The 10,560-nt window shown below is 36.1% G+C and overlaps 1 protein-coding gene across 1 annotated transcript in view; it reads right to left on the reverse strand.

Annotated features, from left to right (window-relative positions):
- Positions 1 to 9,703, reverse strand: part of Apbb2 (amyloid beta precursor protein binding family B member 2) — a 267,412-nt gene extending 257,709 nt beyond the window's left edge. The window contains exon 1 of the mRNA XM_033758829.1: positions 9,338 to 9,703. The gene's annotated coding sequence lies outside the window, so the exon portion shown is untranslated. The remainder of the gene's footprint in view (positions 1 to 9,337) is intronic.
- Between the last annotated feature and the right edge of the window lie 857 nt (positions 9,704 to 10,560).

Raw genomic sequence — 10,560 nt, forward strand, 5'->3', positions numbered from 1 at the left:
GCCTGTAATCCCAGCTACCTAGGACGCTGAGGTAGGAGGATTGCAAGTTCGAGCCCAGCCCGGAAAACTTATCAAAATAAAAAGTGTTTGGGATATGGCTGTCCACCAGAGGACTTGCCTAGCATTTGTGAGGCCCTGGATTCAATCCCAGTTCTCTCTTTCCTCTTTCAGATGGGTGGATGGATGGAAAAAAGCCCTTATCCACTGACACCCAAGTGTTTTCTCCTAATTTATATTTTAAAAAATGCCACTTCTCCCAGATTAACCTACTGCATTCATATTTACCACTTTCTCTCTTTGGAAATTCCAAATCACTCTATTCATATGCTGCTTTGGGTCTTTATTACTTCATGAGTTATAATAAAAATGAACGACATACAAAAAGAGATACAGGGGAGAGAGCTTACTATAGCCGTTGCATTTTACAGGTAGTGCTTTTATTTACACTAGTATGTTATAGAGTCTGAGGGGGAAATATCTAGACTCAAATTTAAATGAGTAGTTGTAAGATTTGGACAAATCATTTGATTTCTCTATCCTGACCTTTTAGCGATAAGATAGAATAATGCTTATCTCTCACACACAGTTGATGTGAGGTTCAGATGAAGTCCATAACCTTCTCCCTCTGTTTCCCATCAAAAGCTGAGTGTAAGTACACAGCATACACACATGCTCAAGAAAATGCTACTTTCCCCATCAGGCTTGGATTCTGGCTGTCTCCCCCATGAGAAACACTATATCTTGTTCCCTCCAGCAATGACCATAGCAGCCTTCCACCCAGGATGCACTGCCACATTCACTTAGAATTTAATTGAATTTCACTGAAGTAAATAGAACTAATTCAGTGTCCCTTATCAGTCAAAAGTTAACACCTGCTCAAAAAGCAGTCTCTTTCAATCCTATCCTAGAATTAAGGGCCTAGAGTTAGAATTTCAAATGTTTTATTTCTGAGATAAATCTTTGGTAAAGTCACTAATTCCTGTCTGACTTTCCTAGGCACTTTGACACTTTAACCAGACACCAGAAAGGGGCCGCTACTAAAATCAAAACTAACAATCACATCTATCACATAAGCATTAAACTTCCCTTATGACAACATCAAGGAATAGTTACAATCCTACATCTGTCTTCAAAGGGCTCAGCTATATAATGATTAGAGTAAAAACTGTTTTCCTTTCATCTAAAAAAAGGTATTAGAACATGTTCTAATGCAAGCTAGCTTGATGTTGACACTCACTTTTTAATACAGCCTGGTTTCAAAACTGTCTATACAAAAACATTTAATAAGCTATTCTTGTTTATTAATGAAACTAAGTATCAATACTTATTTGGGCAGGTAATAGAATTTCAGTTTTGAGTAATAATCATGTCATGAACATAGATTTTAATTGGACAGTTTAATCAAATTAAATGTTTTATTCATCACAGATCAGTATGGGGTTGAGAAAATACTGCTTGTTCTTATATCAGTAATTACATTAAAATACATAACAATTGAGTATATGTTACATATGGTATTTTTGAAGGCTTTTAAAGGAAACCTATATTCCATAGATTATTTAACGTAAAAACATATAGACTACTGAAATTTCAAAGATATAATATTCCAAACTCAATTAATGTACTTACTGTAAGCCTCCTGATTATAGATTAACACAAAAAAAAATGTGTTTTCTATTCATGAAAACAAGTTCCAGACACAATATGCTTAAAATTAATTTTACTGGTACATTTTTAATATGCATAAGATCACATTCATTATAGGGAATTTGTACCTGTACATGATGTATCTTGATTCTTTTTTCCCATTCCCCTCCCCTCCTTTGAACCCTTCTTCTCTTTCTCATTTACAAAAGCTTTGTTTCCATTTTTTTCTTGTCCCTTTGCTCCCTTCCCCCTTGTTCCCCTTCCTACCGGAACATTTTCTTTCGACTTCCCACTATCTGTCATCCATCTTGGTTCTTATTTGCACCTTCAGTTTCTCACACGAGAGAAACAACACAATATTTAACATGTATGTCCAATTTATTTCACTTAAAAGTGTGGTCTCAACATACATCCATTTATCTAAAAATGTCTCAAGTTTATCTTTCTTTATGGCAGAGTAGTTCTCCACTATATATAAAAAACACACACCATCCTGAATGGCCCCACTCTCAGACGTACTATTTTCATACTAGTGTAGTGAATGGTTTATCTGATCTCGTTTCATTTATGATCAAACATTAAGACAGAGCCTCACAAATGTAACTATACCATACCTTGAACTTTGATAGTTCAATCTTTTTTATTTTTCTTTTCCCATACTGGAAATTGAACCTAGGGCCTCACACATAGTAGGTAAATGCTCTACCACTTTCCCCAGCCCTCAATCATTCTGAACCCCTACCTTCAGTCAGCAAAAGGCTCTATTCAAAGTAAAGGGCAGTGAAGAGGTTACCCTCATCCAGTCATTGTTTCAGCTCCCACAGAAAAATAAGGACTAGGCCAGGGATGTATCTCAGTGGTGCTGCATCTGCTCGGCAAGCACAAGGTCCTGAGTTTGATTCCTGACACCAGAAAAAAAATAAATAAATAAAAAAGAACATTATACTACACTCCTCAGATCCATTCTGTGAGCAGGTCATGAAGATGTTCTCTTATGTGCTTTTCAACAAGAGAAAAAAAGAATTTAAAAAAAAAGATTTTAAAATATTTAAAGGAGTTCCCAGGTTGAAAGATTTATGATGCCTATTTCTGGGATCCTAGAGATATCAATGAGAACTTATTTGACTTTTTTTCTAAATGAATGCTAAAAAGAGTAATTCCACGTTGCCTCTACACATGTATTTTTCTAAGTAATACTGGCAGCCAAAGGACTGCCTGGAAAGCAGAGGGGCTAGTAACAAGCATGTCAGTGCCCATCAGGATGGCCTACGCATTTTGAAATGTGAAGGTTACAAAGAAAACAGGAAGCTGGGCATGGGGCTGCGTATCTATAATCCCGGCACTCTGAGAAGCTGAGGAAGGAGGACCACAAGTTGTACCTGTACATAATATATCTTGATTCTTTTTTGAGTTCAAGTCCACCCCAGGCAACTTAGCAAGACTGTGTTTTAAAAATCAATCAATCAATCATCAAGCAGAAGAAAAGCTGGGTGCTGGGAATGCAGCTCAGGGTGAAAGCCTTGAGTTCAATCCCTAGTACCCATCCCCTAAAAAGCAAGTAGATGCAGACAGATAACCCATCCTAAAGAAATGAGCCCTCAGTAAAACATGATTTGACATAATGGAACTATAGAAAACAGGTTCCACATCTGAAAGTTTAATTTTAATCCCCGAATGAAACCCAGTAATAGAATTCACTTTTAGCTATATGCCAAAAAAAGGAAATGTCCTTGAATTTCACCAAAACCAAAGTTTAGATATTTTTTACATTAAAAACAAAAGTAATGCCCCAAACAAAATTATAACTTTACCAGACAAGTCAACTAGAATCCAGACATTACAATAAAGCAATAACTTTTAACATTCTTTTCAATCTTCAGATTCAGAACTTTTATATAGTTCTAACTAAAGAAGAGATAAATTTTCAGTCTTTAATGTTTTTATAGTAGTCTACTGAGAACCATACTAATGTAGTAAAAAGACAAAAATAGAATATATAAGTTTAAAAGTACAGAGAGAATTATACTCTGAAATTTTTCCAATTTTCATAAAATATTTATAACTATATACTATGTTACAAAACATTTTAATTCAGATTTCTCTACTTAGTGAAATGTTTTTGTGAAATTTATCTTTTTATGAATGAGATGCAACTCATATCACCATTAACAAAAATTCCTAAAATAATATGCTTAACTATAAATCCTTCCATTAGTGGTTTCTGACAATGATTATGACAGAAGTAATGAAAAATTTAATGTTTCATTCAAATGGAGAACGGGTACAGAAATGTTTATTTGCTTTATGAAAAACAAAGCACTGCTTAGATTAAAAGTAGCATAGAGTTGGGGCTCCCCCTCAGTGTGCACTTAGCATGAGCAAGGAACTGGATTCAATCCCCAGCAACACGAAAATGAATAAAGTAATACAGTAATACAGCAAAGTGATACAATAATAAAGTAAAGAATAAGCATCTAGACTGATTGCATTGTCTTCTACCATTTTAAACTTTTATGATTACCAGAAAGAGAAATCACCATAGACTAGTACTTAACAGCACAAAAAAAAGGACAGGAAAAAATAACAAAAATAACAATAGTTTTTTTTTCTTTAAGAGATGTATGAAAAATAGTTTGTTTCTTGAACAAATCTTTTTCATAGAAAAATTGCATGCAAAAAGCTAAATGCAGTATGGCACTGGTATGAGGACAAGTATATAAATCAAAGGAACAGAACTGATGTAGGCATAAGCCTTTATCGCTATGGACAAGTGATTTTCTACAAAAGTACCGTGACAATCAGTGGATAATGGATAGTTTTTTGTTTTCCAGCAATGGTGTTAGTACTGAATATGAAAAAGAAACTAAACTAAAATGAGCTTTGATTGGGTGAAGAGCTTTTAGGAACATCAAAATCATAAATTTTAAAAGAAAAAACATAAATTAAGCTTTATTACAATTAAAAACTTTTTACCTCAAAGGACCCCACTAAAAAAAGCTCACACACACACAAATTTCCTACACTGACAAAATTTACTATTAAAATTTTATATTCTTTCATTATGAGGTAGAAAAACAACAGCATAAGAAAATGAAAAGACAAGGCCAAAGAATGGCAGAAAATAGGTACAAATTAGGTATCTAATAATTATATCCAGAGTACAGATACAGAGCAAAATAATCCTATATAACAACAACCAAAAAGTTTGCATAACGATTTCCTCAAAGAAAATATAGCAATGTCTAAGAAGTACCTGGATTGAGTAGCAGTGGTGGCACACACCTATACTCTCAGAACTCTCAAAGCTGAGGCAAGAGGATAGCAAATTCAAGCCCAGCCTGGGCAACTGGGCAACTCAGTAATTTTTCTTACTTTTTCTTTTTTTTGGGGGGTATGTGCCTGGGATTGAAGTCAGTACCCTGGGTTATGAGGCAGGGGCAGGCATCACTGAGCTAAATCCCCAGTGCAACTCAGTAATTTAGTTAAGACTGTGTCTCAAAAAAAAAAAAAAAAAAAAAATGTCTGGACATGTATGTCCCTGCAATCTCCAAAACCAAAACAAAAGAGCACAAAGTAAATAGATCAGTTACGAGGAAGTGAATTTCACAATTATCTTTTTCGGTCTTTATCAAAAATCTACATAATGAAATGTTTCATAAGAAACTACAAAATATATAATTTTTGTATTTCTCATATCACAATCAAGTTTTCAAATTACTGCAGAAAAATTATAATAACATCCAGATTGAGCAAGAAATAAATCTATCAGGGGCTGGGGGTTTAGCTCAGTGGTTCCATCACCTGCTTCACAAGTATAAGGTCCTGAGTTTGATCCCTGGTACCCAAACAAAAGAAAAAGAAAAAGAAAGAAAAAAAAAGCAGGTAACTGAGCAAATTGAGAGTCAAGAAAAAAGAAAGAAAGAAAGAAAGAAAGAAAGAAAGCAAGCAAGCAAGCAAGCAAGCAAGCTAGCTAGCTAGCTAGACAGCTAGCTATTGGTAGAGGACACAATGTTACAGAGAAAATATTAAGGAAGTCACATATACAGTAAAAAAATTTATTAGTACTTGCATGAACAAGTTCAACATAGTTGTAGGAAACAAGGTCATTTATAAAAATCAATTGTATTTCTATGCATTAGCAATGAAAAATCCAAAAATGAAATTTAGAAAAATTTCATTTGTAAAGGCATCAAAAAGAACAAAACAATTCTTAGGAATAAATTTAACAATGAAGTACAAGTCTTATACCTTGAAAACAACACAGCATTGTTGAAAATATTAAAGACCTAAGGAAATGAAAACACATCCCATGTTCATGGATTAGAACTCTTGATGTTGAGGTTCAATGCAATGCCTATCAAAAAGATGGTTCAACATTCAAAATTAAATTAATATAATCCATCATATAAGGAACTAAAGAAAAAAAATCATATGAACATATCAATAGTTGCAAAAATTCTGAAAAAAATCCAATACTCTTTCATAAAATCTAGGACTAGAGGGGAACTTCTTCAACTTGATAAAGAATGTCTTTACAGTTAACATCATATTTAACAATAAGAAATCCAAATGAATTTACAACTTCCATACAAAAGCTCACAAGGAAATGTTCATAGCAGCTTTATTCATAATTACCAAAGCTTGGAGACAGACAAGATGCTTCTTCAACAGGTGAATGAGTAAGTAAACCATGGAATAACCATACAATGAAGTATTATTAAGCACTACAAAAGAATGGGCTGTCAAGCTATGAAAAGACAGAGGAACCTTAAATGAACTTTGTTAAGTGAAAAGCAAATCTGAAAAGAGTCCATAGTATATGATTCTAATTATATGACATTCTGAGGAGTCAAACCGTAGAGATGACAAAACATGGGTTCAGGAGAAGGTAGGAAGGGATGACTAGGTAGGACACTGGAATATTTAGGACAGTGAACTTCTGTATGATATTACATTATGATATATTTGAATGACATATCATACAAAAATGTTACTATTGAAAATATTTTTCAATACCCACAGAATATAAAACACAAAGGGTAAACCTAATATAAACTATGAACCTCAATTAATATGTCAATTGGCTCACTGATTATAATAAATGTGTCACATTAATGCAAGATATTAATAATAGGAGAAACTGGCAGCAGGAGTTATATGGAAACTGCCTGAACATTCTGTCCTGTTTCCATAATCTAAACGCCCCAACACAAAGTTGTATAAGTTTAAATTGAACAAATTATATTAATTACAAAAAAATTTAATAATCACAGTAAAGTGTAACAGTCACAAGAGGAAATAAAGCTTCGATATTCCCTGACACAGCTGGAATTTCCAATGAACATAAAGCCAGCTAAGGTTCTGGTAAGATCAATGGCTGTTACCATCTGGTGTTAAAATAAACTCTAGACAGCTTTCTGATAACCTTTCATTTGGCTGCTCCTGAAACAATTGTATTTACAGTAAATAACAAGATTCTACTACTGGTGATGCCCTGAAATTATCTTCCTTATCTGCAATTTGCTTTAACTATAGGCTTTGGAAAGCCTTCTTTCTTTATACTCAAAAAGCAAGTAACTAAATTAAATGGATCTAAAAATGTTTCTGAAGCCAAAGCCCCATTTCTCCTTTGCTGGTGCTTTCTGCTCTTCTCTCCACCACCCAGCAGAATGCAGAGTTTCACCTCTGCTCTCACAGAACTTTGCTCTACCTCTAGTTTGACACTGTCATGCTCCATGTCAGCTACCCAGAGAGGTACCAAACATTCCTATACTGTGAGCCTCGCAAGACAGGTACTAAGACACGGTCATTTGTGCACTGAGCTCCCACACCTAGAAGTACAGCAAATTCGCAAGTCTGGAATATAAGTGACGCAGTTACCTAACTAACCTGCCAGGAAATGCTGCTGTATGCTAAACTGGGGGCCGAATTTGTTAGCATGTAGGTGTGAGCCTGTGTCTACATGAGTATATATATGAACGTGTGTATGCATGTTTGTGTATATATCTGCATCTGTGTATATATGAGCATTTGTATGTATGTGTTTGTACAGATCTGTGTATATGCATTTGTGTTTACATGTGTGGGGGTCCCTCTCATCCCACCTCCTTTCCTCCGTCTCCCTCCTCTGATTTTTTTTATGCTGACTTAATACTCAGAAAGTCTTTTCCTCTGTCTAGAGGTGTAGCTCAGTGGTAGGACACCTGCCTAGCACGCACAAGGGCCCTGGGTTCAATCCTGCGCATACACACAAAATTATCACCAGCAGTTCCAGCTCAACAAATTTCAAAAACCAGGAAAACAGATTCTCTTTTCAATAGTTTCCACAAAGTCCCAAAGTGAGTACTGTGGAGCCGCTCTATTAACTGACCATTGTGTTCATCACTGGTCAGGCTATGTCACATGCCCAAGACTGAGTCAGCAGAGTCACCACCTCTAACTACATAGATTGACAATGAGGCATGGGTAGCTGCCCAGGGAAAATATGGATGACTTATAAAAAGAAAGGGGGAAAAGATGCTGGGCGGTCAAGGTCAGCAGATGGTCACCACTTTATTGGCTCTCAAAGCCTCCTGGCTTGCTCCTTCCCACTGAAAACTTGTTAACTGCCTTCTATGAATCAGGCCAAGTTATCCACTGAACAGCCAATAGAAATTATCTACAATGCCCATCCCTGCATAATATACTTTCTCAAAATGAGTTATTTCCCACCTTACCTCCAGCTACAGGGTTATTGATGCTGTTTCATTCTTCTAGTTCACAGTGAGGCTATTATGCATCTATTTAAATGTCTATTACATTCAGGGCCTTTTTCTTCCCTCGTCCTATATGAGTATCTTAATGCCAAATACACACACTGCAGAAAAAGAATGTTTCAATAGCTTTTGTTTTAAGGAAAAGACGTACTTAAAACCTTGCCAAGCAAACAAAGTATGCACAGCCAGAAGTACCCCCACAGAAATGACCGAACATTCTGAGGGTAAAAACATCAAGAAGCGCAAGTCCTTGAAAGGTCCAGCACAACCCCACAAGGGAAGACATGGCTTTCTCTCCAAAGATCACTGCGGCTGTTATGGGTGACCTCTGGTTGTGACTTTTTGCAATTTGTGCTGAAGATCCTTCTTTTTCTGAGAGGGGAAAAGATAAAAAACAGGATGGACAGAGGAGAGGAGAAGAAGAGAAGGAAAGGAAGACAACAAAATACCCTACAAATGGGCCGGTGATTTAGCTCAGTGGTTCCACTGCCTGCCTTGCAAGCACTAGGTCCAGAGTTCAATTCCTGGTACCACAAAACAAATATAAATACACACACACACACACACACACACACACACACACACCCTACAAAGCTGACAGGATGCTAGGAATCTCTCAAATAACCAGGGATAATTACTCGGGGTTGTCTCAAAAACACTAATGGAAGAAGGAAAACAATTTTTCCATATCTGACTCAGTGAACTTTAGCCAGCTTTTCTTACATTTATACCAACCTTTTTGCTGAAGTTGTCGTCTCAGTATTTCACAGAACACACACACACACCCTACAAAGCTGACAGGATGCTAGGAATCTCTCAAATAACCAGGGATAATTACTCGGGGTTGTCTCAAAAACACTAATGGAAGAAGGAAAACAATTTTTCCATATCTGACTCAGTGAACTTTAGCCAGCTTTTCTTACATTTATACCAACCTTTTTGCTGAAGTTGTCGTCTCAGTATTTCACAGAAGCTTTCTTTTATGGATTTTCCATCCAGCAAATGTTTCTGTTCCACGGCTAGGCAGATCCGACCACAGCATGCTTGGCTAAAGACTGCAGCAGCTCACCCAGGGCAGCTCCAACCTGGAGAGCAAAGGCCAGAAGCCATTATAAGGTTTCATATTCACAAACTATCTCTTTCTCCAGGGCACATAGTTGGCAGGATAACATCAGGAACCTTCCAAGTATCTTAAATCATTGATGAACAGAGACAACAGCTTACAAGGTATCCTAAAGACAAGTCGGGCCTATTCTGAGAGGAGGGCTTAAGTATTTAATCATTATTGAAAAGATATGGCCACACGACTGTGTTCTGTTTGTGGAAAAATTAAAAGCCAGATGTTTTAATTAACCACGGAAAAACACAAGCTACAACTAAAATTTCATGAACACAGTGATCTGTCCCATGGAAAACCACAGGAATGTTCTGGCAGGGCTTGGTCTGAATTCTTGGGACACAGAGGCCTGGAGTCATTCCCCTTAGGAACTCAAACAGAAAATTAACTTGCTCAATATGGCTAAAAGTAAAATGAGACCCAGATTTAATCTCAATCAAACATGAAAACATTTTAAGACTTCAAAGGATGCCACCAAAAGACACAGGAGAAGGGACCATGAAAAAATTCTAATGTGGTTCAGGATTTAGAAATGCACTCACAATGCAGGGCAAATGGCCCAACAGAGCATTTTATAGGCTACACAATCCAGAGGACAAATTAATCTTTCATTTCCTAATAGAGGAAATTATATACATACACACACACACACACACACACACACACACACCAATACTCAACAAGTGAATCGTAAATATTATCAAATGTATAATCTAAAAGGAATCCTCTAACCTTCCTGCTACCAAACATACATCCAGGCCCACACTAGTTACTGTGCATTCGGGGCATCCAGAAAAACAGCATTAAAACAACTTATGCTCACTGATGCTGCAACTAGCAATACTGATACAGAAAAACTAAATGAGGGTTGCTTACGAAAGGAATTAGCGAACAATAAGAGCTAACAGATTAACAAGTCTTAATACACTAATTAAATATAATAATAGTTATAACAATATCTACAGAGGCTAAATATTGAAAGCCTATTCAAGAGGGAATAGAACAAACGTTAGTTTCAGATACTGGTCTACAATTCTAGTT

The sequence above is a fragment of the Fukomys damarensis genome, unplaced genomic scaffold (assembly GCF_012274545.1).
Source record: "Fukomys damarensis isolate Sample0158 unplaced genomic scaffold, DMR_v1.0_HiC HiC_scaffold_35, whole genome shotgun sequence".
Lineage (NCBI taxonomy): Eukaryota > Metazoa > Chordata > Mammalia > Rodentia > Bathyergidae > Fukomys > Fukomys damarensis.